The sequence below is a fragment of the Gymnoscopelus braueri genome (assembly GCF_963280865.1).
Source record: "Gymnoscopelus braueri genome assembly, contig: SCAFFOLD_393, whole genome shotgun sequence".
Taxonomy (NCBI): domain Eukaryota; kingdom Metazoa; phylum Chordata; class Actinopteri; order Myctophiformes; family Myctophidae; genus Gymnoscopelus; species Gymnoscopelus braueri.
The window spans coordinates 31,384-50,012 of NW_027660924.1; the positions used below are offsets into that span (position 1 = coordinate 31,384).

Here is an 18,629-nt window from a genome sequence, read left to right on the forward strand (position 1 = left end):
ATAAGTCAATTTGTTCTGACATTAATTACCACATTTGAATACATTGCTTTAATAAATTGATCAACCACATTAAATACATGGTCTATATAATATTTATTTAGTTTCTTGGTCTTTTCTCAATAAACTAAACTAAACTATTGCATTTGAATGTAACTATTGCAATTGATTTTGATGCTCAGAAAGTATTATTAGTTTATTATATAACTCTATTTAGCTATAGAGTTGGCTAGATATAAATGTTATAATTCAATAAAATTATTAACCTGGTGATACATACTTATCATGCAGCATCTATGGAGCTTACTAGTCCAGATGGTTTAAGTGTGCATGTGTTATACCTTGTGTGGTGGAAATGTGGGTCGGGACCCCCAGGGGGTCCCCACATGTGTTTTGGGGGGTCCCCAGATGACATTAAAGTGAAAGAAAATTGTAATACCTATAAAACGTAAAGAAATTAAATGAACATTTGTCTTTTAGTGCTTTTGAGTTGTTCTTTTGTAGTTTAGCTGGAAAAACTTTAAAATACTCTAGCATTTGGTTCAACTATGCATTCCGTAGCCTGGGACTTGACAATGGAAACTCTCTGCTGAGTATCTGTCAATGTTTAAGTTTGCCATGTCAATATCAGCACCCTAACGCTGTTTGACCAGAATGGAACAATGCCTTCATTAGCATCATTGGTAACACCTGTGAAGGAAGTAAAGAAGAGACCCAATTTCTTTCCAATATGGCTGCTCTGCCTAAAGCCTATTTATTGATTGTTGTTCAGAAATCCAACCAGGCGCAACTACTCATGCGTCTGGTTGACTACAGCCCTCTGACTAGGCCAGGAGTTTGGGAGGAATTAAAAGTAGTTATTGCTCAGACCTGTGCCTTTGATGGTTTTTATTTACTTCACAAATACAAACATACAATAACACACCCAGCAGCCAATCGTGCTGCTAAGCGGCCAGTCAAACCACTACCATAGTTTAACTTTGATCATGCCAGTAGGCTCACATTTTACTAACAAGATCTTGACCAGGTTATAAACCTAGGGGAAATAAACACAGAAACAACAACGGCAATATTACCAACATGAATCTGCACACTACAATAAACATATCAGCACATATAATCGTCATGTAACCAAGTGTTCTCTACTCACTTCTGGCGTCTCCAAACTCCTCAAGAAACTGAACTCTCCCCCAAAGTTACACACAAAGACCCATAAAGGACGTCGCCCCCCCCTGTTAGACCTGTCATTTGAGCCTCTCTCTCTCTCTCTCTCTCTCTCTCACCTCTGGAGATAAGGGAACTTTAAGGAATTTATGACCTACCAAACCCTGAAAAAGGACCCACAGTATGAGACCTTATAGAGCATGCCTCAGTTAATAATAATAATAATAATAATAATAAACTTTATTTGTATAGCACCTTTCATGACATGAAATGCAGCTCAAAGTGCTTTACAGAGCAAGAATACAATTACAGTTAATGACCCCAAACAGGCAGTATTAACCTTCATATATGTATTTTACCCTTGCCTTTATATGTCGGCCTACCACTATATATAGGTATAATCCTAAATAAGCAGTAAATACACAATTATATCATAATAACATCACAGGCGCCGGAGGCGTGGAATAACCCAACAATCGTTGTTGATTAGGATTCACGCTTACTCTGCTTATTTTGCTAAAAGGTGTATTAGCATAAGGATCTCTCCTTATTTCATTCATTAGATTTGGCTGCTAATTTGGAAAGTGTTTATCAGAACGCCCTAGCCATTAAAAGTTGGTAAAAAAAAAAGAAAAAAAAAAGAAACACTCCACCAACATTTGCAGTGATATATTGTTTTGCAATATAATGCATTACCTGAAATGTAAAAAAAAAAAATCTGTTTCACCACCACCACCACCATGCTTAAAAACACATACAGTATTGTTAGTTGTAATATTATATTTCAGTATAGTCAGGTACTTTAGGCTACCTGTTAGATTCCATTGTTACTTCAAATGTATAATGCGTTTTATTACATCTCAATCTAAAGTTTTCTCATGATGGAACCAGTGGTGTAAAGTAACTAAGTACATTTACTCAAGTACCGTACTTAAGTAAAATTTTGAGGTATTTTGTACTTTACCTGAGCATTTCCAATGTTCAATACTTTTACTTCTACGCTTTTACATCTCAGAGGCAAATATTGTACTTTTACTCCACTACAATTATTTGAAAACTTTAGTTACTATTTACATTGTAGATTTAGATTATTATTACAAAACATAAATTAACCACTTCAGCCCTATATACATTTGGGCCATTTGAAAATAGCCGGTTTACAAGCTCACAATGCTTTGCGGTGCAACGCATTGTAAGCTTGTAGATCTGCTATTTTCAAAATATTTTTTATACATTTGAGAACTGGGTAATGGGACATTCTGCATAATGAGTAATTTACCTTTGGTACTTTATGTACATTTTGATGCCAATGTCTTTGTACTTTTACTCAAGTCAATTTTGAACGCCAGACTTTTATTTGTAACAGAGCATTGCTACATTATGGTATTGGTACTTTTTACCTAAGTACAAAATGTGAGCACTTCTTCCACCACTGGCTGCAACCATAACGGGTTTCCCATTAGGCCTACTGCTTTATGACAAAAGAGGTCTGGGTTGGTTGTTGCACAATTGCAGGTTGTTGCATAAGTGTAGGTTGTTGCATAATATATGTAGGTGATGCAGGTTGCACAAATGCAGGTTGCACAAATGCAGGTTGTTGCACAAATGCAGGTTGCACAAATGCAGGTTGTTGCACAAATGCAGGTTGTTGCACAACTGCAGGTTGTTGCATATTGACATTGATGACGGTGACGTTGGGGACGTCGGGGTTCGCCTTGCGGTGTTTGAGCTCGATGCCCATCTGACAGTAGGCGCAGCAGCAGCAGCAGGAAGCCCAGATGTCTTTGACGACAGTACCCTATGGGAAGCACATATAGGGTCAATTCCACTCTGTAAAACACTCCATGTAAGCATATCTTCTTCAAAATAATTTCAGATTTCAATGTGTGACACACCATTTGAAAGCTCTCTCTCTCTCTCTCTCTCTCTCTCTCTCTCTCTCTCTCTCTCTATACACGCACGCACGCACGGAAAGTAACTAAGTACAGGTACTCAAGTAGCGCACTTAAGTACAATTCTGCATAATGAGTACTTTCTACTTTTGGTACTTTTAAGTACATTTTGATACCAATGCTTCTGTACTTTTACTCAAGTGATTTTACACATTGCAGTATTGATACTTTTACTTAAGTAAGCAATGCAAGTACTTTTTTTCCACCACTGCGCACACACACACACACACACACACACACACACACACACACACACATACACACACACACACACACACACACACACACACACACACACACACACACACACACACACACACACACGTATATGTATTATATTGTTAGTGTATCACCACCAGACCTTGATTTTGTATTTTTGTCGAAAGGCAACCCGAAGTGCCACTACAGCAGAACAACAGAACCAGGGGAGATTTTTATGATGTCCCATTTCTTCCGCGAGTTGGCAGGCCAAAGGACAGCAACAACATCCCTGACAACCTGAAAAACACACAAACATGTCTTAGACATTCAGTAAACATGCTGATATATGGGTCTATTTCTTAAGGACACAACTTGTTGAAGCTACAATCTGAATCTTATTTTAAGACCTGAGGCTGATCCAACAAAATGTCTTCTAAATCCCAATAGTTTTGTGGAAAAAAATAAACGTGCTATATCAGTGGTGCTCAAACTTTTCATGTCAAGGACACCCCAAAATTATATGTATTTTGGCCGCGGACCCCATCTCAAAATATTTTGTTCCAGGGACCCCCAGAAGCAAAGATTTGACTTAAATATGTTCGCTTTAAAAAATAATAATAAAATATATATATATATATATATATATATATATATATATATATATATATATATATATTCAAAGATTTGCACACATTTTCACGACTTTTTAAAAATAGCAGATCTACAAGCTCTTAGTGTGGCACAAAGTGACACGCTAGAGCTTGTATATCTTGTATATCTGCTATTTTTGAATGGCCAAAGTCAAACTTTAATCTAAAATGACACAGATGCTTTTTCCCTGTTTTAATGGGTTAATGAATACAAAGTTATTTTAACCAATCTGTATGGTAGGGTATGTTAATGCAATATAACATCTGCAGTGGTTGGAGTCTCCCTACTCTTCCACAGTGGTGGAAAAAGTATTCACTTTCTACTTACAGTAAGTAAAAGTATCAATACTGCAATGTAGAAATACTCTGTGACAAGTAAAAGTCCGGAATTAAAAATGTACTGGAGTAAAAGTACAAATGTATTGATATCAAAATGTACTTAAAGTACCAAAAGTATAAATATCCCATTTCACAAGTTTTCCAATGTATAAAAATATTTTGACAATAGCAGATCTACAAGCTCACATTTTGTCGCATTGCGACGCACTGTGAGCTTGTAGGTCGGCTATTTTCAAATGGTCGAAATGTATATAAGGCTGAAGTGGTTAATGTATGTTTTGTAATGATAATACAAATCTACAAAGTAACTAGTAAGTAACTAAAGTTTTAAAATAATTGTAGTGGAGTAAAAATATTTGCCTCTGAGATGTAGTGGAGTAGAAGTATTGAAAATTGGAAATACTCCAGTAAAGTAAAAAAAAATACCTAAAAGTGTACTTAAAGGTAGGGTAAGTGATTTACTATGGTTAAAATAAGTGTTAAATAGCTCTATATTCTGATAGTACTCATTGCTATAGAGTGTTTGTTCAGTAAAAGGAGTCTCCGATGTCTCTCCAGCTCTATATTAAACAGAAAATGCATTTTCAGTGCTCTCTCCTGATTGGTTTAAATGTTGTCACCTACCTGAAAATGTACTATATTCTGTTTACTAAAGAGCTGGAGAGACCCCTGTGACCGAACAAACGCTCTGTAGCAATGATTACTATCAGAATATAGTACTTTAACCTTTTTAACAAAAAAACTACAAACAATATATATATATCACTTACCCTATACCTATACCTTAAGTACAGTACTTGAGTAAATATACTTAGTTACTTTACACCACTGGTTCTCTCATGTAGGAGAGTTTGAATCCCGGGAAGAACATATAGAAGTTATGGATTGCAGCTTTTTAAATCTAAAAACCACATCCAATAAACAACTCCATTCAATGCAACAAACAAATTGTCTGTTCCAGAGGACCACATCCTGAGAATATAATTATGAAAAATGTTTAATTACTACTAATAAATATGAAGTGTTCTGATACTGACATATTTTGCTGTCAGAACAGCAGCCGCAGAGACCAGAATGCCAGCGCGATTCTTGTTTTTTCTCTTTTTTCTCCATCGCAACAGTCGACCTGCAGATACAAAAGATAGAATACAACAATAAAACACAGTGCAGTGTCTCAAGCTCAGTGGTGGAAAAAGTACCACGAGTTTTTTACTTAAGTAAAAGTATACTGCAATGTAGAAATACTCTGTTACAAGCAGGGGTCATCAACATGTCCGTACATGGACAAACATGTCCGTGGCAAGACTTGTCTATGTCCGTGGCCCTTCTTTCTTTTTCTTTATACGAAAAATATTGTCTATAATTGTTTTTCTTTTTTTAATATTCACAATCTTGAATAATTTTGGTGACTCATAAAGTGTCGGGATGACATGCATTAATATGTTATATTATATTAATATGTTAGATTTGTGGTATTGTACGTGATACTTGGCATGTCATGGCATGTCATCTGTTGAGAGATCAATGGAGGGCAGAACTGGACAAGTAAAGCATATTTTTGTCTGTTGAGACAAAGTGTTTCAAAGTGTCCAATAATAACAATAACAACTAAATGATAATAACACTTAACAAGCATAAAGGTAATTTCAGACGGCAAGCGGCCGACGCGACTATGTAATTCATTTTCAATGAGAGGTGACGCGCGGAGAAGTTGAGGGGTGGTGAGGCGAGCGGGCGCGGTCCCGTGAAATTCTTGCGCTCGTGCTCGTTTGTGCACGCGCACGCGGCTGACAAGAAATGGATTGTGGTGAGCTTTTATTTTCCTCTCACCGCGCAGGAGGACAAAACAACAATGAGCGATTCCCGCTGATCCGAGCGGTAACGCCGGCATCCACCTATTAAGACCTTAATCCATGCATGTAAACCCTTGATCCACAGCCTCACCATCAGACCTCCTCCTCACCTCTGATCAAAGTTAGGCACCTTTGCATCAAACTAATGTGACAGTACATTCCTTTCAATCCTGCCATGCCCTTCATTAATCCCTCATCATAATTATCTGTTTTGACTGAAGTATTTTTCCATTGTTCGATCTGCATACTTTCTCATCAACATAGACTACCTCACCTTAATGGAAACCACAACTATTAAAGATGCATTGACAAACAAACAAAATAGTTTAGATGGAACTTTGCCATCTGTCATCTGTCATCTGTCTATATACTTTAAGTAGGCCTATATTACGCACCCACTCACCTTTGCAACTAAGTGGCCATCATCAAAGTTGCCCAGCCCTGGCGTAGCACGTCCCTGATCAAGACTTCATTCGAATTTCTCCGTAATCCACACAAGTATGTTTATAAATACCTTGTGACTGTTAAGTTATATCACCAGCCGATCGAAGAATACGATTTGAAAAGCAAGTGACAGATTTTGGTGTAAAGTAACTAAGTACATTTACTCAAGTAGGCTACTGAACGTAAGTACAATTTTGAGATAATTTTACTTTACTGGAGTATTTCCAATTTTCAGTAGCCTACTTTTACTTCTACTCCACTTTCTCAGAGGCAAATATTATACTTTTACTCCACTACAATTATTTGAAAACTTCAGTTACTAGTTACTTTGTAGAATTTGATTATTATTTCAAAACATAGCTACATTAACCACTTCAGCCCTATATATATTCTGGCTAATTGAAAATAGCAGATCTACAAGCTCACAATGCGTGCATTGTGAGCTTGTACAGCTGTACAAGCTGTAGATCTGCTATTTTCAAAAGGTTTTTATACGTTTTGAAAACTTGAAATGGGACATTCTGCATAATGAGTATAGGCTACTTTTACTTTTGTACTTTAAGTATATTTTGATACCAATACTTTTGTACTTTTACTCAAGTAAATATTTAATTCTGGACTTTTACTTGTAACTGAGTATTTCTACATTGCAAAAATGTTATACTTTTTCCAGTGACTGTACATCCATGTCCAACCACGAGGTTAGTGCCAGGGACCACCATATAATATTTGTGGTGTTAAAATGTTTGCAAAAATATTCCAAGTTGTTCATATTGTTTTCAAATGTTTTTGAAAATAGCTGATCTACAAGCTCACAACGCATCGCATTGTGGTTTGTAGGTCGGATATTTTCAAATAGCTAATGTGGCTATATAGGGTTAAAGTGGTTAAACTGCTGGGGCCCCCCTGGAACACTCCCAAGGACCCCTGGTAGTGATGCGTGGTTCTCTCTCTCTCTCTCTCTCTCTCTCTCTGTCTGTCTGTCTGTCTGTCTGTCTGTCTGTCTGTCTGTCTGTCTGTCTGTCTGTCTGTCTGTCTGTCTGTCTGTCTGTCTGTCTGTCTGTCTGTCTGTCTGTCTGTCTGTCTGTCTGTCTGTCTGTCTGTCTCTCTCTCTCTCTCTGTCTGTCTGTCTCTCTCTGTCTCTATCTGTGAGCTTGTAGATCGGCTATTTTCGAAAGGCCGAAATGTATATAGGGGGGAAGTGAATGTAAGTTTTGTAATAATAATCTAAATCTACAAAGTAACTACAGTAGTAACTTAAATGTTCAAATAATTGTAGTGGAGCAAATAAAAGCATAATACTTGCCTCTGAGATGTGGTGGAGTAGAAGTGAAAGTAGCCTAGGCCTACAGATAATTGGAAATACTCCTGTAAAGTACAAAATACCTCAAAATTGTACTTAAGTAGGCTACAGTCCTTGAGTAAATGTACTTAGTTACTTTACACCACTGTGTGTTACTGTCTGCTACTTATCGGTACCCAATACCAAGGTTCTGCTCTCAAGAACAACCATGACCAGATCATCATCACTTGAGGATGTAGACTCCATTGTTTCTCCGTGGCGAATAACCTAATTGAATGTATGAATTTTATACACATACGTGTCGCGATAGGTGTGTAGAGGTAGACGCGTTTTAATTTGTTTATTCGCGTTACGTCGCATAATCGCCGGCGTGTAATGACCTATAAACCCACTGTTTGCTCTAGAGAGTAGTTGAAAAGAAAACCCCAACATAGGCCGAATGCTTGCATAACTGAAAAACTAAGAAGCTTATCTACAACATCTCTCTACATTACATGTGGCATAATCTTGCAAACGTCTGATAGCAGATTTCTGCACTACAATTTGAGTCATTCTAAAAACATATATTCCACTGTTTAATCTAATACTGAATCTATCTTTTACAATATGCCATTGTATTTTTCTAGGTAGCCTACATGACCATGTTTAAAATTATTTCTCAAAGAGAGTGCTAAAGTTTTATTCAGACACCAAGACACATATCTCTTCAACTATCATTCAAAGTTATTCAATTTATAACTCATAAAATTCATGCAATTAAGAATGAAGCATAGGATAAAACTTAATTGGAAATCTGATAACATGTCAGATTGGAATATGAAAGAGAAGAATGTTTATGTAATGCTGAATATTTCTGTAGTCATGCCAAGGAAATTCAGTTTTCCTTAAAAAGTACATTCTAATTTAGAGTGGCTAAAGTAAAAGAGCTGATTTATTTTCTTTTTCCCCCCTTCTTTTTGACTAAAGCAAAAATGTACTAAAGTTAAAGGTAGGGTAAGTGATTTACTTTGGTTAAAATAAGTGTTAAATAGCTCTATATTCAGATAGTACTCATTGCTATAGAGTATTTGTTCAGTAAAAGGAGTCTCCCATGTCTCTCCAGCTCTTTATTAAACAGAAAATGCAAATTTTCAGTGCTCTCTCCTGATTGGCTTAAATGTTGTCACCTACCTGAAAATGTACTATATTCTGTTTACTAAAGAGCTGGAGAGACCCCTGTGACCGAACAAACGCTCTGTAGCAATGATTACTATCAGAATATAGTACTTTAACCTTTTTAACAAACAAACAAAAAAATACCCAAAAATATCACTTACCCTACCTTTAACCAAATGTATGATTCATGAATAAAAAATTAAAAAATGCTGCAAAAACATTTGTAAAACCAAAGATGTTGATTACCTCACAGCAGCAGAAGGGATACAATGAAGTGAATTGAGATTCAGAAGTACCTGTACTTACTACTTATAGTACAGGTACTAACCCTAACCCTATCCTACAGCACAAATATGCTGCCAAACCTGAAGTTAATTTGGCAAATGACCAATTTTTAGTTGGTCTCAATATATGTCAAATTCAGCCCTGGACTTACTGAAGTAGGGATCACATTAATCACATTAGATTCACAGATTAGAGATTTTATGTATTTCTTAGTTAGTAAGTAATTTTCATTCAAATGAAATGTGATTTAACTTGCACTAATAATGACTTAAAGGGATATTTCACTTTCAAAAAAACTTTGGGTCATTTTATCGTCTACTCAGGCTTTTGTGAGCCCTCCAGACCGTTTTTAAGTTGCTTGATTTAGTATTTAGATATTTGATAATCATTTTATCAGACACGCCCCCTTCCTATACAAACCCATTATAACTTCAAACTCCATTTTTAACCTGTTAGATTCATCAAAAACACCCGTCCTTGGTTCTGCTCAGAGATGTCCACGAGTCTCTGAGCTCGAGTCCGAGTCAAGTCTCAAGTCTTTGAGGCACGAGTCGAGTCAAGTCTCAAGTCTTTGAGGGTTGAGTCGAGTCGAGTCCGAGTCAAGTCTCTAGTCTTTGAGGGTCGAGTCGAGTCAAGTCTCAAGTCTTTGAGGGTTGAGTCGAGTCGAGTCCGAGTCAAGTCTTTGAGGGTCGAGTCCGAGTCAAGTCTCGAGTCTTTTTAAAGTCTTTTTTTTTTTTTAAATTGGGGGGGGGGGATTCTATTCTTAATTTATTTAATTATGTATTTATATGATGTAGCCTAAGGCTGAAATACAGTTATTATGCACACACACACACACACACACACACACACACACACACACACACACACACACACACACACACACACAAACACAAACACACACACACACACACACACACACACACACACACACACACACACACACACACACACACACACAAACACGAAGGCATAGATGTAAAAGTATAGACAGGTCATAATAAATCACATTAGATTCACAGATTAGAGATTTTATGTATTTTCCCCACAATTTATTTTCATTCAAATGAAATGTGATTGAACTTGCACTAATAATGACTTTAGTTGATTTTTCACTCTTTAAAATATAGTATTTCTTAATTATTAATAATTACAGCTTGTAGATTGGCTATTTTCACGATTTTAAATTGTTTTTAAATAATAATAAAAAAGGAACATACAAGATTTCCACCCGACAGCGATAATATATAGCCAATATGGTTCTGTATCAGTATATGAGTCAGTTTTTGCAGATTTCATTCTAATTGGCTACTATGCCTGCATATGAATTTCATGGGCCTGGGTAGGTCACCCTGGCTTGGCGTGTTGCGCACAGGTTAGGCGAGCAGAGCAGTGGCGTCTTATCTTCTCAGCAGTGGCATGATATCTCTGTGTCTCCTCAGCTGTCATAGACATGTCACTTGCTTGTAGTCAGTGGTTCTCAACCTGTGGGTCGGGACCACAACGGAGCTCACAATGCCTCGTAAGCTTGTAGATCTGCTATTTTCACAATATTTATCTGTGGAACCGAATCAAACTAAATGTGGATCCCCAGTTCAAATATGATTCTTTTGGGGGGTCACGGCCTGAAAAGGTTTGAGAACCACAGCTTTTATGCAGTGAACATTACATGAGCGTAGCATTTACCGTGGTGAAGTGTTGAATATTCACCCAGCTGGGTTTAACGAAATGAAAATCCGATGTTTCCTAAACGTGCTGTCACAGATGATCCGACCATCTTATAAAAAGTGTAAGCATATGCCAAGATAACTGAGGTTATATAGCTGATTCTGAGCTAAACATATTTGTTTAATTTCGAAGTTTTTATATTTAAACTTTATGATGAAAGGCCGCGGCGGCCACACACATAGCAGCTGTTGCGCTCGCCTCTCCATGTTTGCGTTAATGAGCAGCACGAAACAGCTTGACTGAAGCCGGCTCCGCGCAGCGCACACTGGAGCGGAGGTTTCTTTGCGGGGGGGGGACATGGGAGTGGAGGTTTTTTGGGCATTTCATTCATTTATTTGTCCAAAAAAAAAACATAAAATAAAGATTGTCCACGAGTCTTTGAGGCTCGAGTCGAGTCAAGTCTCAAGTCTTTGAGGCTTGAGTCGAGTCAAGTCTCAAGTCTTTGAGGGGCGAGTCAGAGTCGAGTCGAGAGTCTCGTTTTTGGCGACTCGAGTGCGACTCGAGTCCGAGTCCCTAACTCGAGTCCCCATCTCTGGTTCTGCTGACTCACTCTGCCCTCCTAATACGTGAGGGGGCCGTGTTTTTTCGATTACTTTTTTTTTTTTGTATTAACATTTTTTAATTTTCTAAAAAATATATAAAAAATAAATGAAAAAAGTCATTTAAAAAACACGGCCCCCTCGTGTATTAGGAGGGCATGGTGAGTCACCAGAACCAAGGACGGGTGTTTTTGATGAATCTAACATGTTAAAAATTGAGTTTGAAGTTATAATGGGTTTGTATAGGAAGGGGGCGTGTCTGATAAAATGAATATCAAATATCTAAATACTGAATCAAGCAACTTAAAACGGTCTGGGGGGCTCACAAAAGCCTGAGTAGATGATAAAATTACCCAAAGTTTTTTTGAAAGTGAAATATCCCTTTAAGTAGATTTTTCTCTCGTTAAAATATAGTATTTCTTAATTATTAATAATAATTATAGCTTGTAGATTGGCAATTTTCATCAAAATTGTTTTAAAATAATAATTATAAAAAAAGGAACATACAAGGTTTCCAACCGGCAGTGACTACATATAGCCAATATATGGTTCTGTATCAGTATATGAGTCAGTTTTAGCAGATTTCATTCTTTTTTTTGTCTACTATGACTGCCTATGAATTTCATGGGCCTGAGTAGGTCACCCTGGCCTGGCGGGGATCTGCCCTGCACACTCCCAGAGCAGTACAACAGGTGAAAGCAATTTAACCTAAACGAGAGCTGTGTTGCGCACCAAAACAGGCTCAAACAAACTGTCACATTCTAGCTGCAGAAATAAACTTTCCATTTAGATCATTGTTGACAAACGAACAGAACATATTGTTTGCAAAAGGATTATTTATTTCTTGTCCATCAAAGCGTTGAGGTCACTCTACTTTTGTATGATATTGATAGCCTAAGCTTTGAATTTATTTGCTTTATATTAAAGCATAATTGTGGGATTTTGCTGTATTTTGTCAAATGTATTAATCTATATTTTGCTGTTAAAAAAAACAGTGGGGCACATCGTTCGGTCCATACTAGGGAATCCCCTCTCGCTCGCGCTCGCGCGCTCTCTCTCTCTCTCTCTCTCTCCAACCTCAACCAAAGGCACTGACTGACTGGTGTCTAAAAACACACACACACACACACACACACACACACACACACACACACACACACACACACACACACACACACACACACACACACACACACACACACACACACACACACACACACATACACACCAACAGGCACATGAAAGAGAGAGAGAAACGGAGGGGTGGTTTATTTACTGGCTAAAATAAAGGGATGTTGCTCGCTTTAGCAATGGAAGAGCGGGGGGGATTTATATCGCCGATATTGTTGCGATACTGACATCGCGTACGTTCATACCGCGATAACGATACGATAACGATACATCGTGCAGCCCTAATATATAAATATGTATTTATTTTTTCTCTTGTTTGCAGCCGGACCAGACACTGAATGGCTGCTGACTGTCAGGATACAGCATGAAATAGTGACACTGCATTCCTTTAAATGCTACCGTGCCCAGTCATTAATCACTCATCATGTACTCATCTTTAATTTAATCAAAAGCATCATAAATCTCACAACAATCCCAGCAATGTTCCAGCACTTTATCACCGACCTAACCTGTTTAAATGAATGGAAAACACGAGCTGCTTTGCCAAAAACAAAAACTAGTTTCACTGGTACAACTTTGATCTCCTCCTGTCCTCAAGTAACACTGTCACCATATCAACTCTCCCAGGCTACACCTGCGATTGTTTTACCTGTTTGTTTCTGGTGGGGCGGCAGTGGCTCCTCCGCCATTGGTGTCAACAAGATTTTTGTTGACACAGGTAGACACAGGTACAGTGCCAACACATTCAAACCTCTCCTCTCCTCACCTCACCTGTCCTCACCTGTCATGTTATATGACTGTCAACATGCTGTTTGATGCCAGCTTTCACAAATGAGTATAGGTTTATAACTAGAACTTAAACTTCAAAAATGGTCTTTGGTGTCGTCCATTTTATATTATATCGGCGCACATGACTGTTTACATTGATATTTTATTGTTATTTGGCTGTTTGTGGTGTTTTTTTTACGAGAAAATGTAACAACCAAAACCACACTAATTCATGGTAGGGTAAGTTCATGTTTATTTGTTTGCATATAAAGATCTTTAATCTCAGTTACTCTTCCTGTGGCCTGCAGAAGGTTTCCAGTAAGGGACTGGTTGTTATTTAGTTACCGGGGGGGGGGGGGGTCCTCTTTTTTTACGTTTATTTAGCGCCCTATTTCACGCCGGGTCCATTTGGTTCCATATGTGTCCTCTTGGTGTTACAAAAACACCCTAAACGAAAGGAAGATTTAGGAACAATGTTTCAATTTTTCATATTAATTAATAGGTTACTCGTTTACAATCAATCAGATATGTTAAAAAGCAAGCAAAACTTTAATGTGCCCGCCCAATACTATTTTTTCCTGCCCTATTACTTTGAAAATTGGCCAATCTGGCAACACTGTCTGTCTTGTCCACTGCGTCCGGAGCGTAAATAGAAGTGAGAGATACCATGTCAAGTCACCATATAGGGTTATTAAACGTGATATAGATAGGAGACTATAACACGTATGAAAAACTAAAAAACTAAAAAAAATTAAAATACAAAAGTTGTATGACCCCCCTAAAGCCAAAACATTTATGTTTTGAATACACAACAATGGCCACCTACATATCCTTCTCAGGTTTCCTGCTGCCTGAACAGCAAAGCAAAGCAAAAACTATATTAACCCATTAAGACCCGGAAAGCATCTGTGTAATTTTTGATATTTTTTTGGCTATTCAAAAAATAGCAGATCTACAAGCTCATAGCACGGCACCACCATTGGTCCGGAAGGAAGGCGGAAGAACTCCTGTTCTGAGCTGCGTGGAACTACCCGAAGGGTTCGTTCCGAAATGGGCTTACCGCTCATATGCAGTGCCCAAGACACAAACAGCTGATCCGACTTGAAGTCTGTGATATGTTCACATACACCCTCAATGCCCTTACCGGGCAGAGACAGTGTAGTCTCTTATCCTCTCGTGACAAGAAAGGAGGCGGGTGGAAAGCCACCAAAGTCACAGGGACATTAGGTGCCAGAGGATTCTTAGGAATGAAACCAGGCCTGTCTTTAATCACAACCCTCATGTCACCATCACTAAACTGCAGCACTCAACATGTGTTGACAGTGCGTGGAGATCACTGATCCTTTTAGTCGAAACTAAAGCCATCAGTAACGCAGTCTCCAGTGCCAGATGCTTCATGCTAATCTGGAGCAGTGGTTCAAAAGATGCCCTAGACAAGGCGTCCAACACCAGCCCCATGTCCCAGGATGGGATCAGGGACTTGGATCCCGGCAAGAGGCGTCTTGCCCCCTTCAAAAACCGGCATACCAAACGGTGTTGACCCACAGTGTCACCACCTATGCCAACGTGGCAAGTCGAGATCGCTGCCAAATAAACCTTTAAGGTGGAGAAGGCCCTACCCCGGTCCATTAAGTCTTGCAGAAAAGACAAAATCACCATCAGGGAGGCCTGATAACCAAAGGTGTGAGCTTCCCCACACCACAGCTCAAACCTGCGCCACTTCCTTTCGTAATTCATACGAGTGGACGGAGCCCTGGCGCATTGAATAGATGACGTTCTGGGGCAAACCTTCGATGCCCAGATTCATCCTCTCACGGGCCAAGCCCAGAGAGCCAGGCTCCCTGGGCATGGGTGAAACAGTTCGCCCGCTGCCTGTGTCAGCAAGTCCCTGCGTAAGGGCAGCTGCCACGGGCAACTGTATAACAGGGGTGTGATCTCCGAGAGCCAGTGGCCCCACGCTGGAGGCACTAGAATCACACTCAGCCCTCCCTCCCTCACTCTCGCGAGTGTGGGTGCTATGAGGACAGTGGGGGAAAAGCGTATAGCAGGGTCCTGGGCCACTGGTGCGCCAACGCATCCAGTCCCAGAGGAGCCTTCCCCTTCACTGAAAAGAATAAGCGACATTTCGTGTCGTCTTGTGAGGCAAACAGATCTATCCGTGGTCGCCCAAAACGACCCCAGATAATTTCTGCCATGCCCAGGTGTAGTGACCACTCTCCGTAATGGCACTGTCCCCTGGACAATAGGTCCGCTCCTTTGTTCAGGATACCAGCCACATGCGACGCTCTGAGAGACAGCAATCGTGGTTCGCTCCACAAAAGCACCCCCCCCCCCACACACACCTTTGTGAGTGTAGAGTGCAACAGAGAGTGCAACCAAAGGTGCTTTTATTGGTGCGCAAGCTACTTTGCCAAAAACAAAAACTAGTTTCACTGGTACAATTTGATCTCCTCCTGTCCTCAAATAACACTGTCACCTTATCAACTCTCCCAGGCAACACCTGCGATTGTTTTACCTGTTTGTTTCTGGTGGGGCGGCAGTGACTCAGGGGTAGAGTGTCCGGTAGAGCGGCCGGATGGCAACCGCGAGGTTCCCAGTTCGATCCCGGGCTCCCCTAGAGTTGGTGGCGAAGTGTCCTTGAGCAAGACGCTGAACCTCTAATTGCTTCCGATGAGCACGTTGGTGCCTTGCATGGTTTCCTCCGTCATCGGTGTATGGGTGAATGTAATGCACAATCTATGTAATCTAAGCGCTATATAAATGCAACATTTACCATTTTTCTGCTTAACGTGGATTCTGAATGTCCTCCTCGTCCCCAACCACTCCTTCCTCCCCAATTCTCTCTTCTAACTTCCATCTTCTATTTCCTATGTCTAGGCCATGAAATGTCCAAAGACTATTACTGCGTCAAAGGTAATCAACAAACTATACAATATTTTCTTTAAAACATTGCCAAATTGTCAAATATTACCTAAGAGGCAGAAAATAGCTGTTCTAGACGCTGAAAACGCCTCGTGAGGCGTTTAGAGCATATAGAACAGCTATTTTCACAATATTTATCTGTGGAACCGAGTCAAACTCAATGTAATGCCTCAACTCCTACAATTCCAAGTGTTTGTCAGGGTGGGGGGTCCCCAGTTCAAATATGATTATTTTGGGGGGTCCCCAGTTCAAATACGATTATTTTGGGGGGGGCCCAGTTCAAATATGATTATTTTGGGGGGTCGCGGCCTGAAAAGGTTGAGAACCACTGCCTTAGAGCCGTCTTAACACATTCACTGCCAGAGGTGTTTCTAGAACAGTCTGCAGCCAGTGCCAGGCATTTTGACCATTCTGACTAATTTTTGAGGACCCACAGAATATTTTGTGCTATGACTATGAACACATGGAATATCTCAAAACGAAGATTAGAATCTCTACTTTTCTAGCTATTTGTAGTTGAATACAGCTTGTTTTCACAAAAAACAGCCCCTTTTCTTTAGATTCAGAGTTATGAGCATTTTAGTGAAAGAAACACGTTAGAGGCATAACATTTTTTTCAAAAGTGATTTGACATTTATTTTTCACCTGACATCAGTCATGTGAACAATACTTGTTTATAAAACAAAATAAAAAAACTGCTTTTGAGTGTACATTTATGGCTTTGTTTCACTCCAAAGTGCAAGCTCATTTTAAAAAAAAAATGTTCAACTCAAGTTATATACATCAAATAATAAATAATAAATATAGCTGCAAGCAGCGATAATACGGGGCCAGTGAATAGAGAGAGAGAGAGAGAGAGAGAGAGAGAGAGAGAGAGAGAGAGAGAGAGAGAGAGACGGATTAGATTGAAGAGAGAGAGAGACGGAATAGATTGAAGAGAGAGAGAGAGAGAGACGGAATAGATTGAAGAGAGAGAGAGAGAGAGACGGAATAGATTGAAGAGAAAGAGAGAGAGAGAGAAACAGAATAGATTGAAGAGAAAGAGAGAGAGAGAGAGAGAGAGAGAGAGACATGGAAACGGAATAGATTGAAGAGAGAGAGAGAGACATGGAAACGGAATAGATTGAAGAGAGAGAGAGAGAAAGAGACATGGAAACGGAATAGATTGAAGAGAGAGAGAGAGAAAGAGAGAGAGAGAGAGAGAGAGAGAGAGAGAGAGACAGACATGGAAATGGAATAGATTGAAGAGAGAGAGAGAGAGAGAGAGAGAGAGAGAGAGAGAGAGAGAGAGAGAGAGAGAGAAAGAGACATGGAAACGGAATAGATTGAAGAGAGAGAGAGAGAGAGAGAGAGAGAGAGAGAGAGAGAGAGATGGAAACGGAATAGATTGAAGAGAGAGAGAGAGACATGGAAACGGAATAGATTGAAGAGAGAGAGAGAGACTTGGAAACATAATAGATTGAAGAGAGATGGAAGCGGAATTGACATCTCAACCTATTGCCATTAACAGGAATCGAACCCTGAACCTTCGGATTGACAAGCTGCAACACTACCTATAGTGCTATAGCTTTGTACAGGCTGAGGTTGTCTGTTGAAGATAAAAGTGAACCAGTGAAAGCAGCCGATCTACAAGCTCAGAAACACGTTGCTATCTGAAAAGTTTTGAGATTGTAGATCGGCTATTTTCAGAATGAACTATGTCATACATTGAAAAGACATACTCTCAAATAAGCATTTCAGGTTATCTTTAACAATTGCACTTGCATTAATTGACACAATCATGTTGTGTGCAATGCAACTTAAATGAAGTCTGCATCAAGTGGGGCTTGAACTGGCAACCTTGAGGTTCTAAGGCACACACTTAAGCGAGAAGCCATTGGACCAACAGACCTGACCTGGTGAATATGAGAGAGAGAGAGAGAGAGAGAGAGAGAGAGAGAGAGAGAGAGAGAGAGAGAGAGATGGAAACGGAATAGATTGAAGAGAGAGAGAGACATGGAAACGGAATAGATTGAAGAGAGAGAGAGACATGGAAACGGAATAGATTAGGGAGAGAGGGAGAGAGCGAGAGAGACATGGAAACGGAATAGATTGAAGAGAGAGAGAGAGACTTGGAAACATAATAGATTGAAGAGAGATGGAAGCGGAATTGACATCTCAACCTATTGCCATTAACAGGAATCGAACCCTGAACCTTC

General features: G+C 39.4%; 1 long non-coding RNA gene across 1 annotated transcript; it reads right to left on the reverse strand.

Moving 5' to 3' along the window:
* Window positions 1-1,386: 1,386 nt before the first annotated feature.
* Window positions 1,387-9,354, reverse strand: LOC308081053. The gene is made up of 4 exons (XR_013932787.1): window positions 9,305-9,354; window positions 5,341-5,429; window positions 3,475-3,611; window positions 1,387-2,959 (listed from the first exon to the last, which is right to left on the reverse strand). It is a non-coding gene; the product is annotated as an uncharacterized lncRNA (long non-coding RNA).
* Window positions 9,355-18,629: the final 9,275 nt, after the last annotated feature.